This window comes from Panthera tigris, chromosome B4, assembly GCF_018350195.1.
Source record: "Panthera tigris isolate Pti1 chromosome B4, P.tigris_Pti1_mat1.1, whole genome shotgun sequence".
Taxonomy (NCBI): Eukaryota; Metazoa; Chordata; class Mammalia; order Carnivora; family Felidae; genus Panthera; species Panthera tigris.
The window spans coordinates 54394898-54408225 of NC_056666.1; the positions used below are offsets into that span (position 1 = coordinate 54394898).

Genomic DNA, 13328 nt, shown 5'->3' on the forward strand with positions numbered 1-13328 from the left:
TTCCCTGACCCTCTCTCGGGCAGTCACAGCTTCCTCCATACTTCTGCCTCCCTAACACACATCTCCCAACATGCACACATGCACACCTACACAATTCTGCCTCAGTAGGCAATCAGATTTCCTACTCCAACATTATGCACTTACTGAGAGCTCTGACTTATCTGACTCTCTCCTCTCCATTTTCCTGCTCCTTGCTAACTAAATGAGTATTGTTCTACTTATCTCCTAGGGCACCTTCTAGACTTCTGGGCTTTCCTCCATCTTCCTTCCTTTGCATCATCCATCATCTAAGTCATGGAGCCTGTCCAGTTGCCCTTGACCAACTCATCTCACAAAAATTTGAAAGAGAGCACCCAGAATGCTGTACCTCCCTGTGTTAGGTCTCAGCCTCATCTCACCAGCTGCCAGGAGCTCTTGCAGGACAGGGCCCCTGCTCCTTCCTCTGGGTCTCCCCTGTGTGCCCAGCACACATAGAGGGTAGAGTGTGTGACTCACTGATTCTGCTCCCTTGGAGAAAGAGGGAACTAAGAAACCCAAGCAGGGTCATCATCTGAGCCTACACTGGCCTGAGAGGTGTAGTGTCAGGGAAGCACAACTGGAGGGAATCCATCTCTAGTGGGGCAGTGCTTTCCTTTAGAGATCCCAGGGCACCTGTGTGTGTGTACATGCACACACACACATGCGCATACACACCTGACATCCACAGATGGGAGAAGAGAATGTGTATGTGAAACTCTAGGAGTCCAGGTCCTATATGGAGGTGAGAGTGTTTCAGGAGCTGGACTCCCAGACCCTCTGCAGCCCCAGAAGACACAAGCCCATGACTGCAGGGACAGAGGGCAGCCAGTCCTGCCACCGCACGATGAATGCAGGCTGGAATTTGAGCAACCTCCATTCTCCTAGGTTTGAATTTGCTCTATTCAGGGTACAATTCACATTGTTTCCTGTGTTCTGTGTTTCAGTCCCATTCTCATCCTCCCTCCTTGTCCACACTCACAAGCATTTCCTGTGTTCAGAGCTTAGAGCACTTATTAGGCTGAATCATATGAAATTCCTGATATTCAATTGGTTTTGGCTTATACTATCTATTACTTTGGTTCTTCTCTCTTCTAAGCATTTTTCTGGACTCCAGCCTAAGGAGACAGGGAAGCAGATTGAGGAAGGGCAAATAAAAGCTATTATGCATTGACAGCGTACTATGTGCCCTTACCACAGTGCTAATTCTTACTACAGTCCCATGAATTATTCCCTGCAGCCCCTGCAATTATTTCTTACCGTTTACATGTGAGTGAGTCCAGGTGAAGAGGCTACATGGAGAGGAACAGGGCTGGGATTCCAGCTCAGCCCAAGACCTCCTGCTTCACCACTGCCCCACACAACCAGGAGAATCCTGGCAGAGACTGGGAGCCAGAGGCAATGGCTGCAGCTTCACAACAGGAAGGGGGAGAAGGAAACAGGCCAAACTGGAACTCTGGAGGGGCCAGAAAGGCCCCCATGGAAGGGGGTTGGAAGCTCAGCAACCACACCCAAAACCCACCTAGAGAAGGGTCAGTCTGAAAAATAACCCAGGCAGAAACAGACAGAAGGCCTAGACAGGAAATGGGAGGTGGCAGCTGCCTGGGACAGAGCAAGGGAGGGCAGAAGGAAGAAATGCAGTGGGAGGCCTGTGTAGACAGAGCAGAAATGCTATGATGCTGAGGAACAGGGCTATAGGTCCAGGGGATCAGGGAGGGAGCAATAGCGGTTACATGGGGAGGAAAGATAAAGTCCAGGCAAAAGGACAAAAAGCAGGAAGGAGGGAGATACCCTGTGGAACAGATGTGGGATTGAGGCAAACAGAGGAACCCAGGGTTAGAGGCAGTGCTCAGTGAGGGAGTAAGAGTCAGCCTCAAAGAGGGCAGGGGTGGGTGGACAGGGTGGTGGGATTGGGGAAGGATTGAAGCAGGGACAACACACACACACACACACACACACACACACACACACACTCACAGGCCCTTCCAAGGCAAAAGGAACAATTGTCTGGTCATTTGCTCCAAGGTCCCAGTAAGCATACCCACCCCACCACCCCAAATCCTAGCAGTATTTTGGAAGTGATGAAGGCAGGACCACAGGGATTGGAGAAGGGGAGGGGAGAAGGATGTCATGAGCCATTGTGTATGTGTCCTTCTGTGCCTGGTAGTGCTGTGCCCTATCAGGCACCCACATCCCTGGCTCTTTCACTTGACTATATAAACAGGGTTATTTGCTTAATCTCTCTAAGCCTCAGTTTCCTCATCTACAAGGAACCTTACCTGACTTCCCTTACTGGATTAACATAAGAATTTGATAAGATACAAACAAACTATCATGCACTCCTGGTGGAAGTGTAACTGGGACCACCATCCTGAAGCACAGTCTTAGTGGAATTAAGAATGCACACACCCTCTCAGCCCACAATCCCTCTCTGAGGTAAACACCCTAAGGAAACTCTCTCCTTAGTCCATAAGGAGGCCCATATGAGTATGTTCATTACAGGACTGTTTGTGGTGGGAGGAAGTTGGAAGCTAGGCCAGCGTCTGTTACTAGAAGCATATATAAGTAAAATGTGTTGTATGTACACAGTGAAATATTACACAGCAGCCAGAAATAATACAGCAGATTTATAGAAAGCAACTTGGGTAGATCTCACAAACAATATTAGGGAGGAAAAACAAAAGCAAGATGAGGGGTATAACACAATGCTATTTATGTACATTTTTAAAACAGCCAAAATATGCTGCATATTTGTCAAGGCTACACACATATATCTGTTAAAAATGTCATGTCATTCCTCTGCTCAAAACCTTCCACTGGTTTCCTTTTTTTAATTAATTAATATTTTTTAACTTACATTCTAGTTAGCCTACAGTGCAACAGTGATTTCAGAAGTAGATTCCTTAATGCCCCTTACCCATTTAGCCCTTTCCCCCTCCCACAACCCCTCCAGCAACCCTCTGTTTGTTCTCCATATTTAAGAGTTTCTTATGTTTTGTCCCCCTCCCTGTTTTTATATTATTTTTCCTTCCCTTACCTTATGTTCAACTGTTCTGTGTCATAAAGTCCTCATATGAGTGAAGTCATATGATATTTCTCTTTCTCTGACTATCTAATTTTGCTTAGCTTAATACCTTCTAGTTTCATCCACGTAGTTGAAAATGGCAAGATTTCATTATTTTTGATTGCCAAGTAATACTCCATTATACATATATATACCACATCTTCTTTATCCATTCATACATCAATGGACATTTGGGCTCTTTCCATAATTTGGCTATTGTTGATAGTGCTGCTATAAACATTGGGGTGCATATGTCCCTTTGAAACAGCATACCTGTATCCCTTGGATAAATACCTAGTAGTGCAATTGCTGGATCTCTTTTGCACTGCTGGTGGAAATCCACTGGTTTCCTTTTGATTCAGTGTAGAAGTCAAAGTTCGCATTTACAATGGCCTACAAAGTCCTACAGTATTGGTCACTGACCCAGCTACCTCTCAGCCTCTGTTTCTCTGTCTTCCCACTCATCATTCTCTAGCCACTGGTCTCCTAACCATTCTGACTTCCTAAAATACCAGGCAAGACTCTACCTCAGGGTCTTAGTACTTGCTGTCCCCTATAACTGCACCACCTTTACCCCAGATAACCAAGTAGTTGCTCCCTTCCCCACATTTGGTGTAATAGCACGTTAATAGCAAGACCTACCTTATTCACCCCATATAGATCTGCAGTCTGCTCCTAATCACCCACAACATAACTTATCCCCATGCCCCTTTTTTTATCCCTATCATGACTGTGTCTGCTTTCAAACCACAGGTCATCCCACCTCCTATTTCCAGGAACTTTGCTTCAGCTTTTCTAAAGATGTAAACGCAGACATTCAGTTCCTATTACCAACCTTGCTTCTGTCAAACCTCATTGCTTTTTTATAAAATTAGTTGCACAAATGACCAGTTTTTCACAATCTCAACTCTTGATTCCTTAATTAACGTAATTTTCCATTCTCCTCTTTCTGGGATGGCTCAAACAGAGAGTTCCACTTAGAAGCAAATTAAATGGCTTCTCTTAGTACCTTCCATGAGGGTGTTCTAGGAGAGGAGAGGTGGTTAGGTGTGTGGTGTACATACAAGGGAGTCTGTATATTAGGCTAGAAAGTAAGAAACAGGAGGGGATTGCATTGTGGTCACTGTTTCTCCTTCTATGCAAACCTCTTCTGCTTGTAGAAGATTTATAGGGACTCCTCCAAGTAGCCCAGCATCTTAGCCATAAACTTCCCAGAAATAAAAGTCATTTATGTTCCCTTGAGAGGCAACAAAAAATAAATATCAGGGTTTGGTACAAACACACCAACCATGGCTGAGAGTGGAAGGCAGCCAGTTCCTGATGATTCATTGAACTCCTTTCTGATTTGTATACACGCACACACATACACACACACACACACACACACACACACACACACATCATACACAGGAGTCTATCAAATATGCTTATGTTTATAGACCACTGAGATAAATGTACCTCAGTCCTTGGTGCATATTTCCACCCAAATTCAAGCACATATGTCCAGAGAGTAGGACATATATGACTTTCAATGTTGTGCTTTGTGAATGTATATACCCATCATCTCCCCCTTTCCAAAGTCCTGACTGCAGGGTGGGGCCCGGTGAGGGGGAATGAGAGAATGTCTGAGTAGAAGTTTGCATGTGTCACTAAGTGTTTCTCCAACTACACTCCACAAAACAAATAGAAATTTTTTTTTCAGTATTTGGAATTATCCACTATCTTTCAATTACCTCTATGCCATCAAGTTTCAGTGCTCATTTATCCCTTACTGAGTGTCTGCTCAATACAGAATATAGCTCAGGGATTAAAGGCACCAGGTTTGCTTAAACTTGGGACAAATCCTACCTTCACTATTCACTTTACACAAATGACTTAACCTCAATGAGCCTTAGTTTCAATTTTTGTAAAATGAGTATAGCACTACTCAACTCATACACTTCTGTATTAAATAGGTGATTATGGGGGTTCATTTGGTTGAGCATCTGACTTCAGCAAAGGTCATGATCTCACAATGTTTGGGTTCAAGCCCCGTGTCAGGCTCTGTACTGACAGCTCAGAGCCTGGAGCCTGCTTTGGATTCTGTGTCTCCATCTCTCTCTGCCTGTTTCTTGCTTGCTCTTGCTCGCTCTCTCTCACTCTCTCTCTCTGTAAAATAAATAAACATTGGGGGAGGAGCCAAGATGGCAGAACCGCATGGAAGTTTTTTTGTGTCTCACATCCATGAAATTCTGCCAAATCAACGCTAAACCATCCTGCATGCCTAGAAAACTGATCTGAGGATTAACACAACAATCTGCACAACCGGAACCACAGAATTCAGCAGGTACACAGCGCAGAGAGGTGAACTGGGGGAGAGAAGCCGCCATGGGCAGGGAGCTGTTTTTGCTATCAGCGAGAAGACAGAGTGGGGTTGGGGGGGATACAGGAAAAGCATCCCCCTTCAAGCAGCTGGAGAGAGAGTGGAAAGGTGGAAACAGCCACAGGGACTGAACAAAAAAGGGAGAAAGGAGAATGGAGAGGGTTTAAATTCCATTAAGACTATAAACAGGGGCAGCGCAGAGCCTGAAACTCCGCAGCTTGATACCTGGTGGTGCTCTGGTGAGAAGGGCGAATCCCCAGGAGCAGAGTGAAGTCCAGGGTCTTCGGGCCACAAAGGGAGAGGAGGTTCCCCTGCTAGGAGGACATCTGGTAGAGTCTGTGACACCCCACAGGCAAAGGCCCCAGAAGATCCAGGAGAGAAACCACATTCGCTGGTGCTGGAACAAGGTCTTCAGGGGTGAAGCCAGCATCACAGTCCCGGACTTCAAGCTATACTGCAAAACTGTAATCATCAAGACAGTATGGTACTGGCACAAGAACAGACACTCAGATCAATGGAACAGAATAGAGAACCCAGAAATGGACCCACAAACATATGGCCAACTAATCTTTCACAAAGCAGGAAAGAATATCTAATGGAATAAAGATAGTCTCTTCAGCAAGTGGTGCTGGGAAACCTGGACAGTGACATGCAGAAGAATGAACCTGGACCACTTTCTTACACCATACACACAAAAATAAACTCAAAATGGATGAAAGACCTCGATGTAAGACAGGAAGCCATCAAAATCCTTGAGGAGAAAGCAGGCAAAAACCTCTTCGATCTTGCCCGCAGCAACTTCTCACTCAACACACCTCTGGAGGCAAGGGAAACAAAAGCAAAAATGAACTATTGGGACCTCATCAAAATAAAAACTTCTGTACAGCGAAGGAAACAATCAGCAAAACTAAAAGGCAACCAACAGAATGGGAGCAGATATTTCCAAATGACATATTAGATAAAGCGTTAGTATCCAAAATCTACAAAGAACTTATCCAACTCAACACCCAAAAAACAAATAATCCAGGGAAGACATGGGCAAAAGACATGAATAGATACTTCTCCAAAGAAGACATCCAGATGGCCAACTGACACATGAAAAAATACTCAATATCACTCATCATCAGGAAATACAAATCAAAACCACAATGAGATACCACCTGACACCTGTCAGAATGGCTAAGCTTAACAACTCAGGCAACAACAGATGTTAGCGAGGATGCAGAGAGAGAGGATCTCTTTTGAACTGCTGGTGAGAATGCAAACTGATGCAGCCACTCTGGAAAACAGTATGGAGGTTCCTCAAAAAATTAAAAATAGTACTACCCTATGACCTAGCAATTGCACTATTAGGTATTTATCCAAGGGATACAGGTGTGCTGTTTCAAAGGGACACATGTGCCCCAATGTTTATAGCAGCACTATCAACAATAGCAAAAGTATGGAAAGAGCCCAAATGTCCATCGATGGATGAATGGATAAAGAAGAGGTGAGATACACATACACACACACACACACACACACACACACACACATACACACACACTGGAGTATTACTTGGCAATCAAAAAGAATGAAATCTTGCCATTTGCAACTATGTGGATGGAACTAGAGGGTATTATGCTAAGCAAAATTAGTTAGTCAGAGAAAGACAAATATCATATGACTTCACTCATATTAGCACTTTAAGACACAGAACAGATGAACACAAGAGAAGGGAAGCAAAAATAATATAAAAACAGGGAAGCAGAAAAACATAAGAGACACTTAAATATGAAGAACAAAGAGAAGGTTACTGGAGGGGGTGTGGGAGGGGTATGGGCTAAATGGGTAAGGGGAATTAAGGAATCTACTCCTGAAATCAGTGTTGCACTATGTGCTAACTGGTATATAAATTGAAAATATAAAATAAATAATAAATAAAGAATTAAACAAACATTAAAAAATTGTTGATTACGACAAGTGCTTGGAACAAAATATAGGGTATAGTATTCAGTAAATGGTAGCTATTATTATCATCATCATTTGGGGGATATTGGAGATGTAAAGAAGTAATACATAAAAGAGGTGTTCTTTTCCCCTAGGAGGTTTTTAAATCTCATCAATGATACAAGATAAATACATGGAGAGAGGCACAACATGAAAACCTGAAACTGTTATTTGAGCCCTAACATGCATTTATTCTCCATAATCCAAGCCCTGTTTTAAAATTCTACCAGATTTAAAGCCTCTAATAAGATTTTCTCCTGTCATTCATCATCCCCATGAATCGCCACCTCATATACCCATCACATCCACACCAATCTTCCATTTCAAGAAGTTAACTGGAGAGTTTCTGGAATAAAAAACATTTTGATAGTTCATTTTGTAAATTTCCTTGTTTCTGGGCAGGAGCCCATCTGAGGCATTCCGAACCCAAGTAAGACAACCATCCTCATGGCCAGAGGTCCTGCACCCTCCCATCTCCTCTAGTCATGCTCAAATCTCAGAAAATTCTACCTCATGCTCAATATCAATCATTTTTACTTTAATATTGGCCTCTCTTTATCACCCATTCTGATTGAAGATGAAGTACACGAACCCTCAAACGCTGAAGAAAATTCTTCAATGCCCACCTGGTAACATTGTTTTATTGCCAATGCTCCAAGGTCCCTGGAAATATAGGTCTCTTTTATTTTAATATTGACCTATTAAAAATCACCAAAAGATCCCTTAAAAAGCATTAATTTGGTCCTTACCAGGGTATATATAACTCCTTATGCAATCGTCTGGTCTCTCCTTAAAGGTTTTGATAGATGAAAGTATCCCTAATTTCTAGGACAGATAGTTAAGAACTCCTATTTCATCCCCCAACCTCTATAGTTTCCTCATTTAGTATCATCATGTTATTACTCATTTGATTAAGAGACAGTACAACCCTGAGGCGGGGCATGACTACTATGACCTCCCCAGTCCCTTTCAGGCCATCACATGAAGTAGGGGAAACAATTGGCATCAGTCCTGACTCACACAATGCTTGCCCCGGGGGAGCCCCCGAGGACCAGGCAGACTCCAGCGTGGCCACAGCAGGCACTTTCCCAAAGTGGGTGGAGTGTGAAGCTTGGGGACAGGAGGGCAGCCAGGACACATATTTCTCTGTCTTTCCCAAATTCAATTTCCCCAGCCTAAGACCCTCCTCTTGTGCTCCCAGTTCCAAAGTTTTCAGACCTTCAATAGTGCTCATCTGAGGCCAGACACCTATCATCCTTGATCTAAAGTCAGTGCTTCTCAAACCTGATCATACAGATCACTTGGGAGCCTGTTAAAAATTCAGATTCTGAATCAGTAGGTCTTGGTTTGGGTCTAAGATTCTGCATTTCTTTTCTTTCTTTTTTTTTTTTTAATACAGGATTCGCACTCAACGCAGAGCCCAATACAGGGCTTGACCTCACAACCCTGAAATCAAAACCTGAGCTAAGAACAAGAGTAAGATGCTTAACTCACTCAGCCACCCAGGTGCCCCTAAGACTCTGCATTTCTAACAAGCTCCCAGGTGACACCCATGCTGCTGGTCCACGGACCACACTTTGAAGAGCAAGGATGTAGATGACTGGAGCAGGTGCTACAACTGTCTCCCAGGAAGAGTCTATCTGTCCACATCCTTCTGTCTTTCCTCCTTCTCTCACATCCTCCAGATGGCAATGAGAATCGTATTCCATTCCTTCCTGATTCAGGAATCTCACTCCATGACACGATCTATAATACAAATCTGGCTCACAAATTCCCTTCAAGTGTGAAAACACACATCCCTCACAATATTCTCATTATTTCATGACTGTTACAGGTCTGTGTAGCCCAGATTACTGTCCCATTTCTTTTCCAACTCACCTGTCCCTCTTTTATTTACCAAAGTATCTCTTGATCAATGCCTCTTTCTCAGTTTCTACTCATACCTTCCTTCCAAAGGAATGATGTCTCAATCCCTGTCCAGTTACTAATTCCTCCTACTTCAGTCTGTGTCTCTCCCCATTTGGACTATACGTTCTCTCTCCCAAAAGAATCTTAGATGCTCTCACAAGGTTTTTGCACCAGGCTCTCAAAAAAGCATCTAAAGGAGTAAGTATATGGGTAATCCTGCCTCTAGCAGGCTTCCCTGGAATCACCTACTACCTGTTGGGAAGATGAGAAATTCCACAAGTAAAAAAGTAGCTTCCAACCCCTCCCTCCCAGGGCAGATCCATACATAAATACAATAGAAAACCACTGGCCCTCTATACCAACCATAAAACTCTGACTGCCTCAAGAAAGATGCCTGTTGTGCCCAAGTTGGAATCAGTCTCATCTTCAGGGATTCCATGGAGCCAGCTGGTTGGGCCTTCTATAAATTTGCTACTTCACTCCCCTCCCCACAGCCCATGGGAATAGATGCAATGGGACCAAAGGAGGTCATGTCAGGCATTTTCCTGCCCAGGGCTGTATTTTCCCTGTTGCTATTTGAATGAACACTGTTCTTACTGTTGGGTCTAGAGGAAGGAGAGAACCTACTCCTTGCCCTGAACAAGACTCCACTCTGATGGAACAGGACAGTCACCAGAACTCAGGCATAACCACACTAAGGCAAAAGTAGAAGTGCCTGGGTACAGTTCTAGATTCTGGGTACAGATCCAGATACAGTTCTAGATATAGTTTGAATGGAGAGAATGCTGTTTGTCAATTCTTGCAGAAGAATTCTCACAGAAGATAGTTAAAGGAATAACACAGTGCTAGCCTGAAAGGTAGAAGAATTTCTGTACCAAAGAAATGTGGAAGGTTCAATTCAATTTAACATAAATTTGTTAAATGCTCATAATGTGCCTGGTCCCAGCTGGATGCTCTGGGGCGGTGAACAAGATACACTCCTTACCTATGATCTACAATCAAGAACAAAATGAAGAAAATAAAGACACTCAGATAACTTTGGTATCTTAATTTTTTTTTAATTTCAGCTTTATTGAGGTATAACTGATATATAAAATTGTAAGATATTTAAAGTGTACATTGTGGTATTTTTATGGACATATTCATTGTGAAATGATTCACTATGATTTCCCCACTGTGAAAGGATTAACATGGTACTTTAAGTGTTTCATTAAATGAAGATAAGTGTTCAAAGGTCACCTTTTGCTTCCCTCACTTCATCTTTACATACCGAAGGACATCAGTTGGCACTTTGGTTTTCTATTTGAGGTCCCTGGAGCAGCAGCAGCAGCATTTAGGAGCTTGTTAGAAGTACAAGTTCTGGGTCCCACCCAAGCCTACTGAATTCCAAAATCTGGGGTGGGACCCAGCAGTGCTTTCACGGGCCCTCCAGGCGAGGTGACATACACTAAAATTTGAGCACCGCTGAGCAGAGTACTATTCCTGGCCTCTATCCACCCACCCTTCTCACTGTGACTTGATTAGTGAGTTGAAGAGACAGCACTGAGTATGCCCAGCTCAGCCCCAGTTTTTGTTGGTTTTCTTTCTGTATCCAGAACCAACCTGCCCAGAACACATGCATTCCAACCTGCTCATACAGGAGAAAATCTAATAAAATCAGACTCTCTCTAGTGGTGGAGGGTGGGGGATGTTCAGCGCAACTTGCAATGAGGATTAAATCGAATTTAATGATGCAGGATTGGCAACCCAATTAGGCTGCAGATCTACAGCTGATGGTTTAATCATCTCTATGTCTTGATTATCAATTGGTTCCAAACATAGGTAGGGGAAATTGGGGTGTTACTTATTGTACCTCTACAGCTCCAATAATGGGTTGTAGTAAAAAGTGGGTTCAGATCACATGCAGTAGAGAGACATATTTAAGATAATAACAGGGCATAAGAACCAGAGGAAATCCTAGAATCTTTTAAGTAAAAAGAACGTTAGAAAGTATTGGTTCTGACCTCTCATGTTACAGATAAATAAGCATAGCATTTAAGGCACTGACTGGCTTGCTCAAGGTCACATTGCCAATTAGTGGTAGAAACAAGACCAGAACATAGGACACCTGGCTCTCAGCTGTTCACTTTCTGAGCACTGGACCAAAACAGACAACCATAGAGAAATTTTGAAGTCCAAAAATGCAGATATTGCCAAGTAGAAGAATTAACCCCAGGGATTTTCAGTATGGGTAGTGGGTTCAAAGCCAAAGTGCTTTGTGCTCAGAGGAAAGCTCTGGCTCCAATCCACCTGTGCACATTCTGTTGGCCCCTCCCACAGCCAAGGCTCAAGCGACATGCCATGTTCAGTATGGTCTAAACACTGCTTCGTTCTCCTTTGCTTTTCTTTGTGGTGTTCACTCTGCGTACAATCTCTCCCTGCTGTCCATGTGTGGCAAAATCCTATCTGTCCCTGGAGAGAGAGAACTCAAATGACATTCCTCTACAAAGTCTTCTCTGATTTCACAGATCAACCCTCACCACTGTGTCAGCCACAGATGATCTTCCTCCACTCTGAATTCCTAGGACACTTTATTTGCATATTCCTTATGACAACACTTTCCACTTTGTGTTACAGCTATGCTTTACCTCTTATATTACAATATAAGCTCCTTAAAAGCAGGGGCTATATCTTTTTTTTGTTTTTTTTCTAGTTTCTTTTATTTATTGAAGTATAATTAATACACAGTGTTGTTATATTACTCATATATACAATATAATAATTTAAAAATTTCACACATTTCTCCATGCTCATTAAGATATTAGGTATACTCTTAATTCCCTTTATCTAAATCACACATCCCTCTGGGGCACCTGGGTGACTCAGTCGGTTAAGCATCCTACTTCGGCTCAGGTCATGATCTCGAAGTCAGTGAGTTCAAGTCCCACATCAGAAGCTCTGTGCTGACAGCTCAGAGCCTGGAGCCTGCTTCATATTCTGTGTCTCTCTCTGCTCCTCCCTCACTCACACTCTGCCTCTCTCTGTCTCTGAAAAATTAATAAATGTTAAAAAAAAATTTTAAATCACCATCTCTTTACCCATCTCCCCTTTGGCAACTACCTGTTTGTTCCCTGATTTAGGAATCTGGGACAGTTTTTGTTGTTGCTGTTTTGTGAGTGAGTGTGTATGTGTGTGTGTGTGTGTGTTTTGTTTTTGTTTGTCTGCCTTTTCTCCTTTCTTTCTTTCTTTTTAATTTGTTTTATTTCTTAAATTCTTCATAAGAGCAAAAACATATGGCATTTGTCTTTCTCAGATCGACATATTTCAGTTATCATTATACTCACCCAGTTCATCCATGTTGTTACAAATGTCAAGATTCCATTCTTCTCTATGGCTGAGCAATAGTCCATTATATATACATATGTGCCACATTTTCTTTATCCATTCATCTACTGATGGACATTTGGGTTTGCTTCCATGTCCTGGCTATTGTAAATAATGCTACAATAAACATAGGGGTGCATATATCTTTTCAAATGTTTTAATGTTTATTTTTGAAGGAGAGAAACAGAATCAGAGCAGGGGAGGGGCAGAGAGAGAGGGAGACACAGAATCCAAAACAGGCTCCAGGCTCTGAGCTATCAGCACAGAGCCTGACATGGGGCTCAAACTCACAATCTGTGAGATCATGACCTGAGTGAAGTTGGTCACCCAACCGACTGAGCCACCCAGGCACCCCACACCTTTACAAATTAATGTAACCAAAAAGCTTTTGCTTTTGGTTTCCAGAAAAGGAAACCATCAACAAAACAAAAAGGCAACCTACTGAATGGGAGAAGATATTTCCAAATGATATATTCAATAAGGGATTAATACTCAAAATACATAAAGAACTTATACAACTCAACGCCAATGAAACAAATAATCCAATTAAAAAGTAGGCAGAGATCCTGAATAGATATTTTTCCAAAGAAGACATATAGATTGCCAACAGACTCATGAAAAGATGCT

The 13328-nt window shown here is 42.8% G+C and overlaps 1 protein-coding gene across 4 annotated transcripts in view; it reads right to left on the reverse strand.

Moving 5' to 3' along the window:
- The window catches only part of LOC122240308 (cationic amino acid transporter 3-like), a 123635-nt gene that overhangs the window by 81694 nt on the left and 28613 nt on the right, over positions 1-13328 (reverse strand). For 3 of the 4 annotated variants that reach the window (XM_042991874.1, XM_042991873.1, XM_042991872.1), the window contains exon 1: positions 1276-1729. The exons of the other annotated variant lie outside the window; for it this stretch is intronic. The gene's annotated coding sequence lies outside the window, so the exon portion shown is untranslated. Of the gene's footprint in view, positions 1-1275; positions 1730-13328 lie in introns of those variants that run through there. 4 annotated transcript variants of the gene reach the window in all.